The sequence below is a fragment of the Ochotona princeps genome, chromosome 32, assembly GCF_030435755.1.
Source record: "Ochotona princeps isolate mOchPri1 chromosome 32, mOchPri1.hap1, whole genome shotgun sequence".
NCBI lineage: Eukaryota > Metazoa > Chordata > Mammalia > Lagomorpha > Ochotonidae > Ochotona > Ochotona princeps.
In genome coordinates, this window is record NC_080863.1 from 4,641,197 (window position 1) to 4,662,458 (window position 21,262).

A 21,262-nucleotide genomic window follows, 5' to 3' on the forward strand; every position below is an offset into this window, starting at 1 on the left:
CAAAGAAATTTACAAGTTCAACAGATGTTGGGGTTGGTTTTTTTTTCTGTTTTTCTGTTTGCTGGCCCACGTGGGTGATGTCTGTAAACATTCTTCCCTACGATGATTGGCTGTCTCCACTGCCAGGAATGCATTCAACTTGATTGTGCAACAGCTGTGGTCATAAAAGATGTTGATGATGTCTATTTCCACAATATTTGAAGTCGCTTCTCACGCCTCAATTAGGATGGTGTTAAGTGATTGTGTCTATGCTTTTATGGATGTGGATGGAACTCTGAGCTGATCTGCAGTGGCTACCATTATTACACACTTAGAAAATGTAAACTTCTTTTTACCAAAGTGATTTTATTTTTTTGCTTCTCCAAACACATGGGAGAGGATTCTTGAGCTCAAAATGAGTGCCAAGGTAACGTTTCTCAGGTGAAACCAGATTGCACTATAACGGATGGATTGTGTCCAAGTGTTCCAGCTTCCAAACACTAATTGGTCTACTCAGATCATGTACGTCTGCCTACAAGGCACAGAAACCCAGGGCTAGTGCTCACTGACTCTCCTGGGAACCAGCGCATAGCGATATCCACTGAACGGTGGTTGATTTATACCTTGTGTTTGCTTGCTTTGTTTGTTACAGGATAAGAATGGCAGGGACCAGAAATCCACCGGAAGTCACACAATGAGACTTGCTTTGCCTTAAAAACTTTTTATTCTTTTGGAATTTTTTTTAAACAACACAAAATTAGGAGAATCCTATTAGAACATTTAATTGTACTTCCAGCCCTAGCTATAGCCCAGTTTGGGTTATGAGTACTAATCACCACTTCTTTATGCTTGTCTTTTGATGAGTTTCCAAAACTAACAACTTATTTACACATCATTGCCATCTCCTCAACAAACTTCATCAACTAATATGTGTGAACATTAAATAAATATTCATTGTCTTCTCAATGTTTTGCTTATTGGAGCCTCAGTGAAAGGTTTTCTTTCAAGTTGAGCTTTTATGGGAAAAATAAGTTATTCATTCAGGGAACCTAGATATGTCAACAATAAAATAGCAAGGTTGGGCCAGGCTTTGCTGCACTGCTGAAGACGCCCTTAGGCTGCTGCTGTTTCACGTCAGAGTGCCTGAGTTTGAGTCTCCCATGGTGAATCATCAGATATATATTCAGTACTTAGGCAGTACCTATTCTACCATTCTGAGGCCTCTGGAAAAATGGGATTTGTTATTACTTTTTTTCCAGAGGCCTCAGAATGGTAGAATAGGTACTGCATAGATACTGAATGGGGAAAATCAGTCGGGGGTGGGAATTTGTAGGGGAGATCCTAGACCCTACATAATTGTAACATGAAATTCTAAATTAAAAAATAATAATCAAGCCCATATTTAAAAGAACTCACAGTGTGGCCATCAGATTATATCTTTCAATAAGCACTTTCTAACAATTGGCCTTCCAGTATATGAAACACCTATTCAATTCAGATACTTTCATTTAAGAATTTATATTAAGAGATTAATATATTCTCTAAGGAAAACTCAATTTAAACACCTTGCTTTCTAATAACCTAGAATACTAATGCGACAAGATTTTAACAGAATGGCTATTTAAATATTAATATATGCTAAGTGAAGGCCCAGGAAATAAAATCAATGTTTATGTATGCAAATGGAAACATTAAATATAAATCCAAATCCTAATATTTCTACATTAATTTCAAAGGCTATTAATCAGTCTAATATCTCTGCAGCTGTATAATGCATTTGCCTAAAGCATAATCAATCCTTTGTGTGTTTCATTCATAATAAAAACTATAGTCCTAAACATGCATTCTATAGATTCCTAGGAAATAGAACACATCTATTCTGTTGCTAAATTCTAAGCACGTTCCTAAATTTCAAAATGCCCTTAAGTAATCAAGACAGCAAACACTTGCTCTAAGTTGATAAATATGGAGATTTTCAAACTATTGAAGCCGTCACACTATGAATCAGTGAGTCATCATTTTCTTGAAAGAGGAAAGACAAGAAGAACAAAAATACAAAAACCTCAAAATGTAATTTGATTTCTTTTTAACATTTATGTGCTTCTCCATTTATACTTTTTAAAAATAATTTAGATTCATAAATCTGCTGCAACATACTTGCTGAAATTTATCACTCTTTAACATTTGCGTTATTCCTCTCTTTCCCTTATCCCTTCTTTGCTAATTAGCTATTACTGGGTCTTTTTAGTCATTTGAAAACACAATTATGGGCCCGGCACCATGACCTAGTGGCTAAAGTTCTCGCCTTGGACGCACCGGGATCCCACATGGGCGTCAGTTCTAATCCCAGCAGCCCCCACTTCACACACAGCTCCCTGCTTGTGGCCTGGGAAAACAGTCAAGGATGGCCCAAAGTCTTGGGACCCTGCACCTGTGTGGGAGGCCTGGAAGAGCTCTTGGCTCCTGGCCTTGGATTGGCACAGAGCTGGCTGTTGTGGTCACTTGGGGAGTGAATCAATGGACGGAAGATCTTCCTTTCTGTCTCTCCTCCACTCTCTATATATCTGACTTTGCAGTAAAAAAAAAAAAATAAATCTTTAAAAAGAAAAGAAAACCCAATTACATGCAAAACCTAATTCCTAAATGTTTGACATACATACTAGGAATAAGGCTATTTTCCTTAATAAACTTCAATACAAAAAGAACACTCCTGAGATTTAAAATGACAGTATCTAATTTCCCCATTCACGTTTCTGATTATCAAAGTAGTAACATTTATGACTACTTTTCATCTAGCCAAGCACTCAGCATTGTATCGCTCATCAATTGTACGTAGACAGGATGTGGCTTCATTCTAGCTGGTGTTTATTGACTCTTTCTGAGAATTTTCCACCTTTGGATCTTTTGTTGAGTCAATAAGGTATTCCACTAAACACTGGCAGTATTATACCAAGTCGTATAAATCAGTGTAGTCAACATCAGGGTTGACTGAGGACAGTACAGGTGAACACCGAGTCCCCAGGGAATTCTGTGCGAGCTCCATGGAGCCTTCCCCTTTCTTCCCTGAATTCAGATTCTGAGACTTAACCACGCAAAGCTAAGCAACCATCAAAGATACAAGCAACAGCAATGGCACATGTGGCTACACCTTCCTGCTTTAAAATATATATGTGTGTATATATATATATATATATATCTAAAAATCAAAATCACTCAACTCTGGTGTTTATAAAAATCATTCAGTTGTACCTACTTAGTTAGCAGGTGTGGACAATCATTTACCGTAAGGATCAAAACTACATAGTTGATACCTGTGCCCAAACTTGAAAAGCAAAAGGCTTGCTTCATATCCCTTTCCCTCTCATTTACTTTCATTCATTTGCTGACTTCACCTGTTTAATATACATTAAAGGTTGTATAGTGAATAGTAAACGAACATGAGCATCATTCCTTTTCCTCCAATAAGAGGTCTCTATTCCATTCCATTTTAAACAGTGAAGAGCAAATATTCACAAGAGAAAAGTCATTTCCCATGATGATGTATTTCACCATTCAGCAATAAATATTAAGCGCAAGTTATGCACCAATTCCTCTCCTCATAACTCCTCAAAGAATACAAACGTGAAAATTTATTTTCCTACCCTCTTGGAGCTCACGTGATGATCAAGGGGAAGGAGGCCATCAACAATACATAAATTAAGACGATTAAATGGCGGTAAATGCTATGCATGCTTTTAAAAGAATGAGACAGAGAGACTGCTTGGGAAATGAAGTGTAAATCATTGGAAAAGACTCTTCCAGGAACAAAGACTTCAGTAACAATTTAAAAGTCAAGAAACAGGACATAAAATGCAGAGAAAAAATGAAATTCATAAGAGGCAAAACCTCTAAAACATTTGATATCTGAGAAATTCAAAACCACTGTTTTGGCAAAGAATAGTGGAGAAAGTCAAAGTCAAGGATGCATTCCTGTTGTGACTCGCTGATGTAACCTTCAAATAGTAGGAATTTAAATATCTGAGTAGTATATATGTTTACTACTTCAGTATAAGTATGGCGTTCAGGAGCTATTTTTGGACAAGCATGGTATTTCGTCGTAACAGGATTTTTGTGGTAGGGAAAAATTTTTGTCTTGAAATTTGACTTGCATTGTTTAAAGATTTATTTTTATTGGAAAGGCTGATACGCAGAGAGGGAGAGAGACAGAGAGGAAGATCTTCCATCCGATAATTTACTCTGCAAGTGGCCACAATGGCCAGAAATCAGCAGATTCAAAGTCAGGAGCCAGGAGCTTTTCCCAGGTCTCCCACATGGGCGTAGGGTCCCAAAGTTTTGGGCCATCCTCTACTGTTTTCCAGGGCCACAAGCAGAAAGCTAGACGGGAAGCAGGGCTGCTGGGATATGAACTGGTGCCCATATGGGATCCTGGTGTGTGCAAGGTGAAGGCATTACCTACTGTATTACTGCACCAGGCCCTTGAATGGCATTTTAAAAATATAAATAAAATAAGTCCATGGTTTTTGTTTGTGCTTCTGGTAATGGATGCTGTCTTACTTTCTGTGTGTACTGAGCAGGCTGTCCACCCAATTTGCTTGTTCTAACTTGGCTTGGAGTTAACAAACATGAAGAAAAAGATTGGATGAACAGCTCAATCCCAGGCAAACTTTGGTTCAATAGATCTTTAAAACAGAGGTTAAAAAAAGGAGAGGTACTTGTTTCAACTTGTTGTAAAAGTACACAAATGCTTTATTATCTTTTAAATTGTGTGATTTTACTAGAAATGTTGTGAACAAATCAGTAGAATTCTGTTTAGTCATTCATTCATGCATTCTGCATTCTGGTTAATTAGTGGCATTTCTTACTATGTGCCAAACACAGCTGTACCCTGAGCCGGAGAGTACAAATAGGCACTGGCCCCCTCCCACTCTCCTGCTCCAATGAATTCGTAGCAATGGAAAGAGACAGAAAGTCACAATCCTTGATTACAAGGATAGAGTAAGAAGTGTTAAACAGAGGTCAGCAGGTGGTGCCCTGGGAATTAAAGAATCCAATTTTTTTTTTTGGTTAAATATTCTTATAGTGGACAGGAAGACAAACAAAAACAACAACAACAAAAAAGCACTTGTCACATCAGTGATCAGTGAGAAGGAGAAGAAATATCCTCAGTGGTAAGAATCCGGCATGTGCAAAAGCCGAGACAAGGAAATGACATGAGCACACGTGTGTATGTTTGCACATTCTAAACTCTATATGTCCTACCTACCATCCTGCATCATACATATTATACCTTTCAACCCGTGGCTAGCCACAGGTTGAAAATGGGTATTGTATAAACATGGGTTGATAGAGGATAAGGAATTTAAATACCATCTTAAGAATTACAAAGATTGATTGAATGGTGAGTAACTTAGAGCAAAAATGTAATCCACTGTGATTTGGACTCCAGAAGAGTGAAGAGTGGGTGACTGATTTGACGGAATGAACACAGGGTTCTGCACTGGGTTGGGCACTTGACCGAGTAGGAAAGAGAAGAGGGGTAGCGGCCAGGAGTTGCCCGTGCCCACATTGCTCTGGGGGTGGGTTGGGGAGCTGTCAGGTATCAGACAAGAAGCGCAGAAAAGTCTTTTGGAGAACATAGATGAAGAATGGCTTCTAAATTTCTAATCTTTCTGTCTCTCAAATTAAACCAAAGAGTTATAGAAAGTAGTTTCTCAGTAGTCTGGACAGATAAACCCACATTTCATCCCCTTTGTTATAAAAAAAAAAAAAAAAGAGGAAGAAGAATTGGGACAAGACATAGGAAGCATTGAGAAGTGTTGCTGGGGAAGCTGATGGCTTTCCAGATCGGGGTATTGAACGGTGGTGCACTGGGCTCCGAGTAATTCGGCTCACTTTTCTTCTCCATGAATAAGTCTGTCATTATGAGAGTCTGGGAAAAGATGTCAAGCAGTCATAATTCACCCTTGTTTGTCACACATGGCAAGTTGCAAAGAGCCCTGCTGTCGCTGAATGAAGTGCAAAATGAAATCTTGAGAACAGACTGAAAATTACAGATGACTCAGAATCAAAAGAAGAAAAGCAATCAGACAGAGTATAGAGCTGTACACTCCAAAATACTGCAGCGTACCTGCAGCCCCGTTGTGTCCCCTGGTAGCCTCTGGGCTACGGCCGGAAGGGCCAAGGAACAATGATGCAACCTGAACGAGAGATTCATACATGAGCCTGGAGACTCGCGGAACAGAGGCATGGCTGGAGCAGAGTACCAACCCTACACGTATCATTCAACAGTAAGTGTGCTTTCCTTGGGAAAGTCACAGACAAGGCATGGACAGGCTCGGATGGACTTGATGCAGGATGCTGAACCAAGCTGTACTCTTATTTGCTTAAAACAGCACCCTACTGCTTCTGTTTTATCCTGCTTTTACTTCCTGTTGCAGGAAGCTGGTAGGGGACGAGGATGAAGTGCAATTGTTTGCAGAACTGGGAGAATTAGGCTCAATCACGTTTTTCTTAAAGTGGGCTGGCATTTCTCTCTACGGACTTCAACATCACCCATCAGAATTTTTGACTGAAGTGACAGCAAAAATGACACTGGATTTCATTTGCTTTTTCTTTTTAAACAGTTTACAATGTTCAGAATTCTCTAGAGGATAGAGGATCTTTTTTTTTTTTTTTTTAAGATTTGTTTATTTTCATTGCCTCCTCCGGGTCTTCCACACGGGTGCAGGGTCCCAAGGCTTTGGGCCGTCCTCGACTGCTTTCCCAGGCCACAAGCCGGGTGCTTGATGGAAAGCGGGGCTGCCGGGATTAGAACTAGGGCTGTATGGAATCTCGGGCATACAAGGTGAAGGCTTTAACCACTATGCTAACGCACCGGGCCCATCCCTAGAGTATCTTAAGATCACAAATAGCATAGTAAAAAGTGATGGTATTTATCCTAATATAAACGATCCTTAAATTTAATAAAAATTCTGTTTTGTGAGGCTAGTTCTCATTTTCCCACAAAAATCATTCCTGCCAGGAAAAAGGAAACAGAAGTATCTGTTTGGATGATACTCCATGCAATCAACGTATTTGACGTTATCGTCCATGACAGATCCTCATATCTGAACCAGAGGTGATATACTGAGAAGAAAAATCTTTCGTAGTTCTCTGAAAAGCTGCTTCTTTCCACAAAATGCACTGCAAGATGTCAGACATGATAAACATTGCAGGGAGAGGTGCTCTTGACCCATTCTGTTCTAATCAAGTGTCCAAAACGTCTTTCAGGAGAAAAATTACGCCGTAATCGTCAGCAGGAAGTCATTTGGGAGTAAAGTGTACCTGCTGATTACACGCAGGGCTTTTTCTGTGAAAATATAAACTCTTATAAAGCAGAAGTGGTTAGGCTAGAGGAACATTTTAGCATTTGTTTTAAAAGGGCCATTTGCCATTGGCAACCGAATTAAAGGGGAAATTTCTATACCATTTTTCAATAAAAGCAAGGAACTTGGATATCTCTCAGGAAAGCTCCAATATGAGAAGAAGAAAAAAATTGAGCATATTAATTCAATTAGCAATAGTAGAATAATTTGAAAAGCTAGGGTCGTATTTTTATGATTCTGTAGAGAAAGGACACCACCTATTTCATAGTCCTTCATCTTTAATTTATACCTAGATCACCGAAGGGACTATTTTTAGTTTTTGAGATGGAATGTGTTATACGACTATCCCTAAAAGCTTAACTACAAGGACAATTTCAGATCAAATCCTGATCTTCGAGCTTTCAGCAGCACATATTCTTGAAGCAAGTTCCTTCCAATTAGGACATTCATCCTTCTAGCCATGTTGCATGGCCTCAGTGGCTCATGGAAAGAAAGCACACCAAAAGACTGTGATTGTACTGAAACACGTGCTGCCCTTCACTGCCTCCTACCAGGGCACAGTTGCCATGGCAACTAGTTTCTTACAAGAGCTGCCGTACACAGTGATTTCCTGGCATTTTCCATTCCAATTGATGGAGCACCCTGTGTCCCTTTTTATAGCATGATTAGGCCCATGTTGTTATGTGAGAAAGGACTTTTCACTAAGTTTAAATAATTCTGGGGGTCCTTAATTTTGAATTATTTTATCACCTCAAATGATACACGATAAAAAGGCAATCAAATAGAAATAAATTTCTCCTCCAGGCAGTATACAACAATTCAACATGCCTAAGTAATTGCTGTGATTATATAAACAACAGTTTTTGCTTAGTGGTTATGTACAGTCTCAGAGGAAGAAATGGCCGTAGGTCAAAAGCTAAGGGAGATGCCACCGCTTGTCCCACTGATCTACGAAGAGAAAATCCATTTGTGTAATGGTCATTATTACCACAGAGTGAATATTTAGAGCTAAAAATAAAATGTCAGATACAGTATTGCTGCTGATTAATGAAGCAGAGCTATGGTTATTATTTTAGAACATGGGATTTATAGTTAAAGAAGAAAATGTTAAAGTCATTATTACTGCTGATTTCTCCAACAAACAGAAGGAAATCCTATGCTGTGTTAGACACTGTCCTAGGTCCTGGGAGTAAGGGACTAAGCAAAACCAAACCGTGACACTATTAAAGTCACATACCAGCTGTGGACAAAAACAGTGGGAATTAATCATATACCTTTCCTATACATTTTTGGAATTGTAGGAAGATTAGAGACATTAAAATTAAAATAATCTTCTACAAATGCTTCCACTAATTAATTGTGCAGTTCCAAGAATTCTAATATACGTGGTACGAGCCTATGGAGCAGCAGGAATACCGCAGGAATACCGCATTTCCGATCCACACGCCTGGGTTTGCGTTATAGTTACAGCTTGATTCAGGCTTCCAAATCACGGAAGAATCGGGAGGCAGCAATAGCTGTCAAAATACCTGGCTCCCTGACACCCGCTTAGAAAACACCGATGGACTTTCACATACTGGTTTCAGCCTGGGCTGGCACTGGCTGTTGCAAGCATTTGTGAAGTGAAACATTATGTTGGAAAATTCTAAATGTATGTCTCTTTGTTTTTCAAATGAAATGATACATAAAAGTGTTTAAAGTCACTTACACATTCATATACATGTTCTGAGAGAATAATGCCAAATAAGACCTGGATTAAAGAATGCAATAATATCCAAATGAGTGTTTCTGAGGTCTGTCTCTTTGTGTAAAAACAAAGACTGTATGGTAAGTCTTTTCTTGGCTATAAGAATTTAGAATAGGAAGCAGGAATGGTCCTAGGTAAGGGATCATTGCAGCTTACATTGAAAAGTAAAGAAGAAATTCCCAATATGAGCATTGCACATTAGCCTGCAGTAGACAGAGGAAACCCCAGGTTTCCAGGAATAGATAGAAACATCCAATAGTGTCAATTGCAATAGTAGTAGCTCGAGTTTGTGTGTGCTTATTAAGTGTGTAGAACAGAACCGTTCATGTACTTTCATGTAGGTGTTATTTATCACATCAGTGTGCTAAAAACTCTATGTCCTCAATCCTTTACATTCTTCTTACAATATACTTCATGAAAAAAAGACTGAAGCTCTCAAAGAAAAATGAAATGTTGATTTGTTCTATAAAAAAAGCAATGAATAATGACACGCTGTGAGAAAGTCTCAGTGAGTATGAATATGTAAGTCTCTTCAGATAGACAGAAATTGCTTTCTCACTGTAAAGTAATACTTAGTGTGGTTTGGATTTGAGTATAGTTAAGAAAGGACTAGGGCCTGGCTTGGTAGTCTAGTGGCTAAAGTCATCGCCTTGCACGAGCTGGGATCCCATATGGGCGTCAGTTCTAATCCCAGCAGCGCCACTTCACACACAGCTCCCTGCTCGTGGCCTGGGAAAGCAGTCGAGGATGGCCCAAAGCCTTGGGACCCTGCACCTGTGTGGGAGACCTGGAAGAAGCTCCTGGCTCCTGGCTTCATATTAGTGTAGCTCTGACCTTTTCAGCCAGTGAAAGGAAGACATTCTCTATCTCTCTCTCTTGCCATCTCTTTTTAAAATAAACCTTTAAATATAAAAGGTTTCCCAAGTTCATCCATGTAGGCATTGCAGAACTAAACAACACACATATATACGTACATATATACATATGCATGTATACATGTATGTTGTGTGATTGTGTATGTATTCGATATGTATGTGAAAGTCCTACATAAACAATCTATAGGAATATATCTGTATAATGTATATATTCCACTGCAAGTATGTGTCCCATTTTGTTAGTCCATTAATCTCTCAGTAGAGAAAGGCTATTAGCATCACTTTGCTGCATGCTAAACAAGAAATATTTGTCAGAACAATGTGATCCATAATAAGGACATAATAACCCTCTGTTTCTTCTCACATCTAGATAGCGACCTTGGAGGAATTAGAACGACCAGCCACATAGTTGTTCGCCACATTGTTGCACCATCAGTTTCACAAGCTTGAAGCTGAACGGAGGAAAATATCTGTTGCCTTTCCCCCTTCCTCTTCAATGTCACTTGCCTCCGGCTTGCAACCTGTTCCTCAGAAGCCAGTTCCCACAAACTTGCTCATGAGAGTCAACCTATATCTTGGATCTTGCTTTCAAACTTTCATTCAGTGAGAGTCTATCTTTTATTTCATTTTTTGAATTGTATAAACGGCCTTAGATAACTTCTGGCCTTCATAAAAATTGAAAAATGAAGTTTTCAATGGGCTAGTTAATTACATTTACATTATCTCCAACTCCTGATTGAAAGGAAATGAAGTTCTATATCTACTTCCCTACAATGTATCAAAATATTCTTCTAATATAAGTGTATTGAAATCTGCTATTTCAGAATATAGAGGAAGGACAAAAAATTGTCTTTTACCTGATGGCTTGCATCAAAAGCTTCATCTCCCTCATTCCTTTCCAGACGAGAGGTTTTTAACCAACAGCCACTCTAAGCCTGCAGACTCTACACTCCAAAAATATGTCTTTGCCTATCTTGATCATTTATCCTTAATGCTTCAGCTGTTATATTATGGTATGTTTATTCAAGGGATATATTTCTAATAGCATAAAGTTCATTATAGGAATTACTACCTTGGGCATTGTTCAAATGATTTTTCGAACTTTCTTTAATTACACAATTCATTTTTACTTCCATGCTTCCTAATTTTACTAACATTTCAAGTTGACTAAATATAGCTTCCTAAATATAGACAGGTTATATTCCTCACTCTAGGGGAATGGATGATGTCCAATGTAACAAGTTTATTTGTCTGCACATGTATTTGCTATACTGCCATTTAATCGTTAGTTAAATTTGCATACTCCTTGGTGTTTCTATTCATTTCCATTTCATTAATAGATAATTGACTAGATTCTATTGCGGAATTAGAACATGCACAAACATATCAAATTAATGGCAAACGCATTCAAATTCAAAATAGATGACTTCAAACAAAATAATTTGGGGATATTATTAGTATTATAAACTATATAAAATTTTCATACATAATGTGTATTATTGTATTTATGTGAGTAATAAGTTGTTTTTTCTTTATCATATATGTAGAAATATGTAATTCGGTGCAATGTGAGCCATGATCATTTTTGGTATCATTTTAACATTTAAACATATTTTTCTGATTTCAAGATGTAAGGTTTAAATGACTCTGATATGATACACTATTATTTATCTCTGATTTAGTTTGATCAGAACAGGTATCTTCCATTGCTTCTGTTGCCCCACACGCAGCTCTTGATACCCATAGGACTTTGGTCTCGGGTACCTCCCCTAGTAACAATCTGCACATGGTTGGTCTTGTACATAAAACCGCATCGTATCAACATGTCACCTGCACACACCTTCTCACACACTTTAAATTATCCCCAGATTGTGTAAAATGCCTAATGCCATGCAAATGCTATGTAATTAATTAGTTTTTATGCTATAACTTGAGGGGAAATGACAAAGAAAATTCTCGATGTTCAATATTGACACAAGATTTTTCAGACTTTGGACTTGTGATTGACTCTAAGAAGCACTTCTTCTCTCAAGGAAGAACTTGACACTCTAGTTGTCTTCACTTGCTTCCTGCACACACTGAGCCAAACCTTTCTCATCTGTTCCATAACAAGCTCCATAAATTACCACTGATTGTTTTCCCTTCTGAAACCTGTACCAGTGAGTTGTATTTATTTGTAATATCCCTTCTACATAGCCAGAGGAGGGAAAACAAGACAAAACTCTCTTTTGAGACTTTCCATGCACAACTTGAAATAGGCAAACTTCTTGCAGGGTTTATTAGATTTATAGTCTGCCAACACTATTTCACAACTGTCTTCACATTAAAATTTTGCTTTAATAGAGCTTTCCATGAGCCAATCCATTGTGTCCTTTGTTGATAGTTACATGTTGTGTCCAAGGCACTGTGTCTTGGGCAGCTAGAAAACCCGGACTAATACTATGTAATAGAGATGACAACAGAGGAATTGTCTTGTCATCCTGTAGAGGTGCAGTTTTCTGAGAACCAAGCACAATGACATGCCATGATTTTGTTTGTAAATTGTGAAGCTTTGCAAAGTTTTGAATATGATGTTTTTCTTCGTGAAAGAGATGAAGGAAATCTGAATAGAACACCCTAATTTGAAAATGCTTCCTGTTTTAACCAATACAGAATGAAATAGAAAGCAATGGACTCTGCCCACTGTCTTCTCCCTCTGACATTGTTATTTTCAGAATGAGCTAGCTCTGTTAGAGTTTGGTGCTGATTTCTGCATTTGCAGATAATCAATTGCGAATTTATTTTATTCTCCTTGTCCTCTGAGAAGCGTGGCTGTATGAAACTACCATTACCTTACAGAAAATAAGTGGAGACGCTCATTCCAAAACAATCAGAAAATCTTTGTTTCTGAGGAATGTTCTTGACTCTTGTGAAGACTGCACTTGCCCCCTATGACAGCGATAATGTCGGAAGAACTGGCGTCTGCCTCTTGGCAGTCAGGTCAAGTTCTCTCTGAAGAAGCTGTAAGGAATTTCATGCATATTGAGCACTTCTTGTAGCTTCAGGAATGATCTGCCCAAACTGATGCTGAATTTTTAAAGGATTTTTCTGCTTCTGTTGAGATAGTTGCATGTTGTCCTAGATATTTTTAAACGTAGTGATTTATGTTTTCAGGCTGATATGCAATCATTTATATTTTCTGACAAAATAAAAGTTAATTTGATCATTACTTATTACAGTATCTACATTTTACCAAAGATTTTGCTGATAGTATATCACTCTCCCAAAAGTGACAGTGTGATAATTCAGGGCTAAATACAGACTCTTCTCTTCTTTCCATTGCAGTCTACATGTATTTATGGACAAAGTTATTCTAGACTCTTGATTATGTTATGCATGTTGCTCAATGTTCTATTCTTTGGAATAGTGTATATTAGAACAAAGTCATCTGTCAAAAGACTATGCAACACAACTGCTATTTTGAACAATCAAGGGCACCTGTTTTAATTTGAAAAACATTTTTAATTAAGAGTTTAGATTATTTTCTTTTTCATCAGTCTGGTTAACATTACTTTGAAAGAATGTGTCATGCATTTTTATTTTCTCATTTGTTGACATTAAATTGCATATATTACCCTTTTCATATTAAGTTCTGCATTGCTTTCTTTTTTCTTTATTAAGATGTATTTTTTTTATTTTGAATAGCAGCTTTTACAAAGAGAGAAGGAGAAATAGATACATATAGAAAGATCTTCCATCTACTGGTTCACTCCCCAAATAGCTGCAATGGCCAGAGCTGAATTGATCTGAAGCCAGGAGCCAGGAACCTTTTTCTGAGTTTCTTCCGTATGTGTAGGGGCCCAATGTCTCTAGCCATCCCTTGCTGCTTTCTCAAGTTGGAAATAAGTAGCTGGATCAGAAGTGGAACAGCCAGACCTAAAACTAGCACCCACATTAGATGCTGGCATTGCAGACAGAAGATTGGCTTGCCATGCCGCTGTGCTAGCCTACTTGCCTTATACAGTGTATCTTTGAGGCTTTCATTTGTATCTTTTGAATGTATATGATTAATATCTATTCTTTGTGCTGCTGACTCATGGTTTTATGTGTGTGTCTGTTTTACAAAACGATTGTACTTCTTTTTGTTTCACTTGAAAGAGATAGATCTTCCATCTACGGCTTCATTGTGAAATGTCTATCATAGCCAGGGCCGGAACAGTGTTAAGCCAGGAGCCAGAAACTCAAGCTGGGTCTCCCACTGGAAAGGCAGGAAGTGAAGTACTTGAGCTGTTGTTCCTGACCCCCAAGGTGTGTGTTAGAAGGAAGCTGGGTGGGAAATGCAGCAGCTGGAATTGAAACTAGGCACTCTGCTGATGTAATGTGGTCATCCCAAAAGACTCTCCTAACCACTGCCACTAACTCTCTAAGGGGGAAACATTATCTTAAAAAGCATTTAAATCTTCCAATTTAAAAGTACATATTATTCATATTAAGTAAGCATACTGGATATAATTTTTTTACAAATGCATGGCAATCTTATTTTAAGATTATTTTCTTAATGCAAAGACACAAGGACCTTCCAAAGCTCAGGCTAGCATACCAGAAACCACAAATTTTAACCGAGTGTCCTGAGCTTGGACAAGTTACAATCATCTCCTTACATAAACATTTCTCAGGTCAGATTTTAGAAGAGAGAGATTTAAATACTTCTCTGCAATTTGGAAGACCAAGCATATGAAAGGCATAAGAGTGACTAAAGAAATGGTTTTTTTTGTTTTGTTTTGTTTTTAGCAATTTGGTGAAGGTCAGACTGAAGGATATTTTTAGTGTATTATTTTCTCACAAACTATCTCTTTTAAAAGATTATTTTTATTAGAAAGGCAAATTTATAGAGAGAAGGATTGACAGGGAGAAAAACCTTCCAGCTGCTAGTTCACTTTCCAAATGTCCACAATGGCTTGAAGTAGACTGGTCTGAAGCCCAGAGCCCAGAGCCAGGAGACCTATGGGTCTCCCATGCAGGTGCAGGGTTCCAAGGATTTGGGTCATCCTTGACTGCTTTTCCAGACCACAAGGAGGGATCTGGAACAGAAATGGAGCAGTTGACATAGGAACAAGCACCCATATAGGATGTCAATGCTTGCACAAACCCCAACAAATTTTTTCAGAAATTTATTTGTTTGTTTAGAAAGAATGAGAGATCTTCTCTCTGCTCGTTCATTCCTGGGATAACCCTGAACATGGTTGTCTGATCTAAACAAAGAGTCCAGAACTCAGTCCCAAGTTTCCCATAACAGAGTAACAGGGACCCAATCAGTTGAGTCACCACCGTTGCCTCCCAGGACTTGCAATGGCAGGGAGCTGGGACTGGAACAAGTGTAACTTGAACCTATGGTACACAGGCTTCACCCCTAGCATCTGAACCGCTGCACAAAACATTTGTCCCTCTATTAACTACATTTTCAAGCCTAATTATCTAGATTATGATCACTTCTTGTTCATGAATCTCACTGCCTCATCTCCATAGTGTTTACATATTAAAAGAAACTATTGACAGTACTTCTTTATTGTCTAATGAAGGGTTCAGCAAGAAGTGAGAGTAGCATTACCGTAAGAGATTATTTCAAATGATAGAATGAAAGCCATGCATTTTCGTGGAAATGTCATCTTTTCATCTTTTTTCCCTCCTTGCTCTTCCTCACAATGTGCGTCTTCTCCCATGCGGAGTCCCGCCTCTCAGTCAGTGACATTTCCAAGCATCAGACCAGCTCAGCCTTTTTGGCCATCTCAGGAATGAAGCAGCAGGTGCAAAATCTCTCGTTGACTCTATAATTCTGGCTTTCAAAAAAAAAAAAGTTTTCTCCCATCAATTTTTTTGAAACTATTTCAGGACATCACTTACAATATTTTTTGTTCTTGCTGTAAGGGTAAATCCTGAAGTTCATGGGCTTTAGAGGTTCACGTTCCGGCAGTACCACAAGGCTTGCTCATTCTTACCTAACTTACACATAGAAAAATCCTCTATTAAAAAGATTTTATTATATTACTTCTATTTGAACATGTAAGGCACCAGGTCTGACCATGGGAACTGACGTGGGCTATGGCAGAAAAGCTAGTCCTGGGTCACCAGTTTGGAAGGCACGTTTTCCCACCCTTTTTGCCCACTAGTGAGTCAGGAGACACCTCATCATTAGCTGGGATCTGACAGTGGGGATATGGAGTAACCACTTAACAAGCCCAGCCTGAGGAGGGCTTTTCTTTCTCCAACTCAATGTTCCTCTTGGACTGACCTCCGAGGGGAGAAAGTAACAAACTCTCCCTCATTCTATCCCTTCCTATTCCAGCTGCCTGTGTTCCTCACACGCTTGAGTAAACCTCATCACTTTCTTAAGCAATAGCGCTGCCTGTGGCTAAAACGCTTTTCAAGTAAAGAGCCAAGCATCTAAGAAATAAATATCAAACCTCAATCTAGACCACATCAGAAAGATCTTAGCCTGTGTGCTCTGTGAACTACACTACCCAGTGGGCAGCCAAGTTACCACTGAATCGTTTACTAGGTTAGAGACCTACAAGAGAACACCTGGAGTGAGGCGGAGAGCAGTACCACTGCCTCCAGGTTGCCCGCAGGCTCTCTCAGACATTGTTGTAACATTGTTTCCGTGTGGGAAGAGGGCCAAGAAGGAAGGCACTTAAGAGCCGATAAGGGTGGCTGAGAGACACTGGAGTTCAATTCCAAGGTCCATCTTGTTGCCTTCTTCTAGCCTTGGGGCCAATCAGCAGTGATGTTTCCTTCTGCTGCAGAAAATGATGCTACATCTTGGAACTTGAACCAGCAAGCTGCTTCCCCCGCAGGATCCACCCTAGAACAGGGAGCTCTCCACATAGCCTACCCATTTTTTCATGGTTTTCCTTTCTGAAGGTAGCAAGAACGCACATTTGGGCATTATGCTCGAGGGATGGCACAGCATCTCTCACCAGGAGTTCTTAATACTGCATTTCTAAAAATCAGATTAACCTTCCCCTACCCCAGCCTCTGTGTTTTCTCGCCTCCAGGGAGAAAGACCTACCAAGGTTGAACTGTCCTAGAAAACCGGGTCTAGTCCCCACCCACTCCGTTATTTCTTTGGAATTTTTCCACTCCTAGAAACACCCCCAAAGACCCCAAATTATATAAAGAAAAAGAAAGGGAGAGAAAGGACACATTTCTTGAACTGAAAATAAGGGAATCATCCTGTTTGAATAGTGAAAATAAATATAGCATTTGCCTTAAAAACAAGAAGTAAAGGAAGCAATACATGAAGAAACAATCCAATGAGATTTTTAATTTGAAAATGTGAATGATGAAGTGGCCAACAAGGATCAGGTCCGTTGGCCTAACAGTTAAGACAGGGGTAGAGCTGTGTTCCCTACCAGCTTCCCATCAGTGCAGGTCTTGGGAAGCACCAGGGACAAGTCAATAACTGGGTATGTGCCAGCCATGCAGGAGGCCTGGACTGTATTCCCAGCCCTTGGTGCCAGCTTTCACCAAGCACCAGCACGTGAGAACATTTGGGAAGTGAGTTAGCAGATGGGCTATCTTCATTCTCTCTCTCTCTCTCTCTCTCTCTCTCTCTCTCTCTCTCTCTCTCTCTCTTTTTTCCCTCTCTCTCTCTTCCCCCATCCCCAGTATCTCTCTCTCCCCCCCAATCCCAGCATCTCTCTCTCTTAAAATAAATACATTAAAGAAATCTTTCAATATCCTTTTTACAGATATTGAAAATGGTACTTAAGGTGTATTTCCACCCCCCCCCCCCCAAGCACTTACTGTCTTCTCTGTCATGTCTGATATCTACAGGTTATTCCTTGGAACTGCACGTGAAAAGAGCCAATGAAAAGGAATTCCCACAATTCCAACCTAATAACAACCTTGCAGATATACTTGGCGGAGTCAGCGTTTAACTAAAAAAAAAAAAAAAAAAAAAAAGTAAATATACCAAGGGAATTGGATATGATGTTGCCTTAATTTAGAATGGCCACTAATGATAAATACTTCACTTCTTTTAAAAAAAAGTTTTTTCAGCTATCACATATTTGGTATAATAATATGTTAATTCACCACGCTACGATTACTAAGCAAAGGATTTCACACATACTTAATGATGTGATTTTAAGCAATAACCACATTTATTCTCTCTGTCAGATGACCCAGGAGATAATAAATAGTCCTTTTAGGTCAAAAAAAAAATTTTTTTAATGGGAAAAATCTGTCCCTGTTCTTTTGCTGCTAAGTGATTATTATGCAACAGCCTTTAAGAACTCAGCAATACCAACGTGCATCCTGGATGATAAAAGCAGCTATCAATGTCACCCTAGAGTTGTGCATCAGAAAAGCTACGGCCGAGCTCCCTGTATCACCCTTGGATGTGTCTCTTACTATACCAGTTTTAAAATTATGCAGAAGTAGAGTTACATTGAAAAAAATTTTATCTGCTTCATTTAGCTTTAAGATATATGTGTATATGCACACACACACACACACATTTACACACATATACAATGGTACATAATGTTCGCTACAACAAGATATGTAGGCAAAGGCAATTAAGAACTATTTTTCTAACTGTGTTTCCTCCAGAAAAAAAAATCATTTAAACAATCTTCTTTGTTAAAAAGGTTGGATTTTTTTTTTTCCTCTTCCATTAAATGTGAAAATGGATCTTTCCATGAAGAGATCTCGAGTAACATACTTAGCTGGCATTTTGCTTGATGTAAAGTTGTTGACAACCATTCCTATCTCTTGCCCCCAGAGCTCTGCTCTGCCATTCAGCCCGATGAAAGGCTCTGAAGTTACTGGAAGCAAACACAGATGTTCTCACTTTGCATCTGCTATAGCTATCAGCGTATTTCCTTGCAGTACCCTGAAATTATTCCCCTAAGGTCACAAAAACATCAGACACATTTTTATGTGAGACTCTGAGTGAAATAAGGCAATATTTTGGGAAGAATTAGCTGGGTGTGGTGGAGAGGAAACCCTTGCCTTTAACCATTAATTAGAGTGGTCTACAGACACTCATCGAATGACTTGATGGAATTTTGTTTTATAGCTTGAATATTTGCACTTTTATTGGCTATGGCAAACACTTTTGCTTATACGTAATAAAAAGATGGTTTTCTTTTTAAAAAAGGATTTCAGCATTTAAAAGAGAAAGAGGGGAGGAGGAGGAGGAGACAGTGAAATGGGGGTTTTCCACCTGATTGTTCACTTCCCATATGGCTAACCATCATGAGGTTGCAGTCAGGAGCCAGACCTTCCTCCAGGGCAATCAAAATTGGGTTTAGGGGCTTAAGAATTTGAAGCATCTTTCTTTGCTGGTCTAGTCATCAACAGGGAGCTGGATAGGAAGTAGAGCAGCAAAGACAGAATCCAGAGCCCATATGGGATGCTGATATCACAGACAGTGGTTTGACTCACTGCACCACAGAGCCAACTCCAACAGGGGTTTTCTCGTCAGTATAAGTGTAAATGACAACCTGATAGATTTAACGCAGCAAATAGATGATCTAAACATAATTTAATAGTAACCAAATGAATCTATGTTCCATATAAGTGGCCAGGGACATTTTAAATGAAATTGGAACTTGATTATAACACAGAGCATTACTGCAAATCAGAAAGAAAGTTCTCTGTATGCATTCTTTCATAGAGTTCATTTCTATTATAAGGAGATTAATTTGACCAGGACCCAAGTCCTTATTACTGTTTGATATAGTAAATTCTGAATGCTGTCTGGGAGTTCGCAACTTAATGAAACAAGTTTAGGGAATGGCCATTGTCAAGGTGAAGGATTACACGAAGTTTCCTAATGTGTTATTCAGCATAAAGAACGGTTTTATGTCAGTAAATATTTTATTACTTTTTCCTCTGAGATGGGAAAGAAACTCAAGTTTCAGAAGATCACTTTTTTCTATTAAAAAAAACTGGAAAGGACTTAATGATCTGTAATGTTATTAGGGGTAATTGCTTTTTTTTTTTCTGCCAGTTTCCAAGGATTTCAGTTACAGCCACTGTGTCAACAACTGACAAGATTCAAGATGCCTGGGCGTAGACATCTTGCCTGGGAGATGTCAAAGGTGACTGTGAACCAAAGATATCATCCATATATAGTGGACTTCACTTCCATTTGATACAGCACATGTATGCTTAATACTGAGACAGAAAAGATGTCTGCTAGCCAATTGAATTTGTTCTTTTGAAAACTGTTTGCTTCCTTCACATCTTTATTCACAGAGTTCTTCTGCTGTCCTTTAGCTGCTGAAGTTCTCTGTAAATCCTGGATATAAGTCCCCTTTTTTTGTTGTGTAATGTGCAAAGATTTCTCTCCTTCTACTGGCTGCTTCTTCACTTTGTTGGTCACTCTCTTTGCTGTTCCGAAGTTTCTTGGTTTGCTGTAGTCCCATTTGTTTATTTTGGCTTTGACTGCCTATGCTTTGAGTAACTTTTCTAGGAAGTCTTTACAGTGTCTGTATCTTAAGGAGTGCATCCTTTTTTTATATAAATTTATTTATTTTTATTGGAAAGTCATATACAGCAAGAGGAGAAAAGACAAAGAGGAAGATGTTCCGTCTGATTCACTCCCCAAGTGACCACAACAGCCGGTGCTGTGCCAATCCAAACCCAGAAACCAGGAACCTCCTCCACAGGGGTGCAAGGTCCCAAGGCTTTGGGCCATCCTTGACTGCTTTCCCAGTCCACAAGCAGGGAGCTGGATGGGAAGCGGGTCCACTGGGAGTAGAACCGGTGCCCATATGGGATCACGGGCGCATTCAAAGCAAGGACTTCAGGCATTAGGCCATCGAGCTGGGCCCTCTATTTCTGAATAAAACATGGATCCCCACTGACTCTTCAATATATGTTGACAATAAGATGCTGGGTTTTATATTGCTGTCTGTATCTACATTATCAGGATACCCTTAAGTAGCAGAGTGATGGACTTGTGACTTGTTGAAGGACTCTACTATTGTCATAATATAGGGGCAAAACAATGTTAGGGAGGCAGTATGGCAAGGGTGGAAGGCGAAATCTCTGAACTTATGGAACTGTATCATGAAAAATACAAAAATTAAACAAACAAGAAAGAGCAAAAGTGTCCATGTGTATGAGAAATTGTTGATTAGTGAAAGGAGAAAGTAAAAGGAGCAAGACAGACACAGAGAAGGAACACATTGCTCATATCAAAGATGTTGTAGCTAACGTACATCATGTCTGCTGCTGCCCCCGAGTGCCCCCAGGTATGGCTTATTCGAACTTCAACTTAAAATGGACATTATTTGCAGACAACA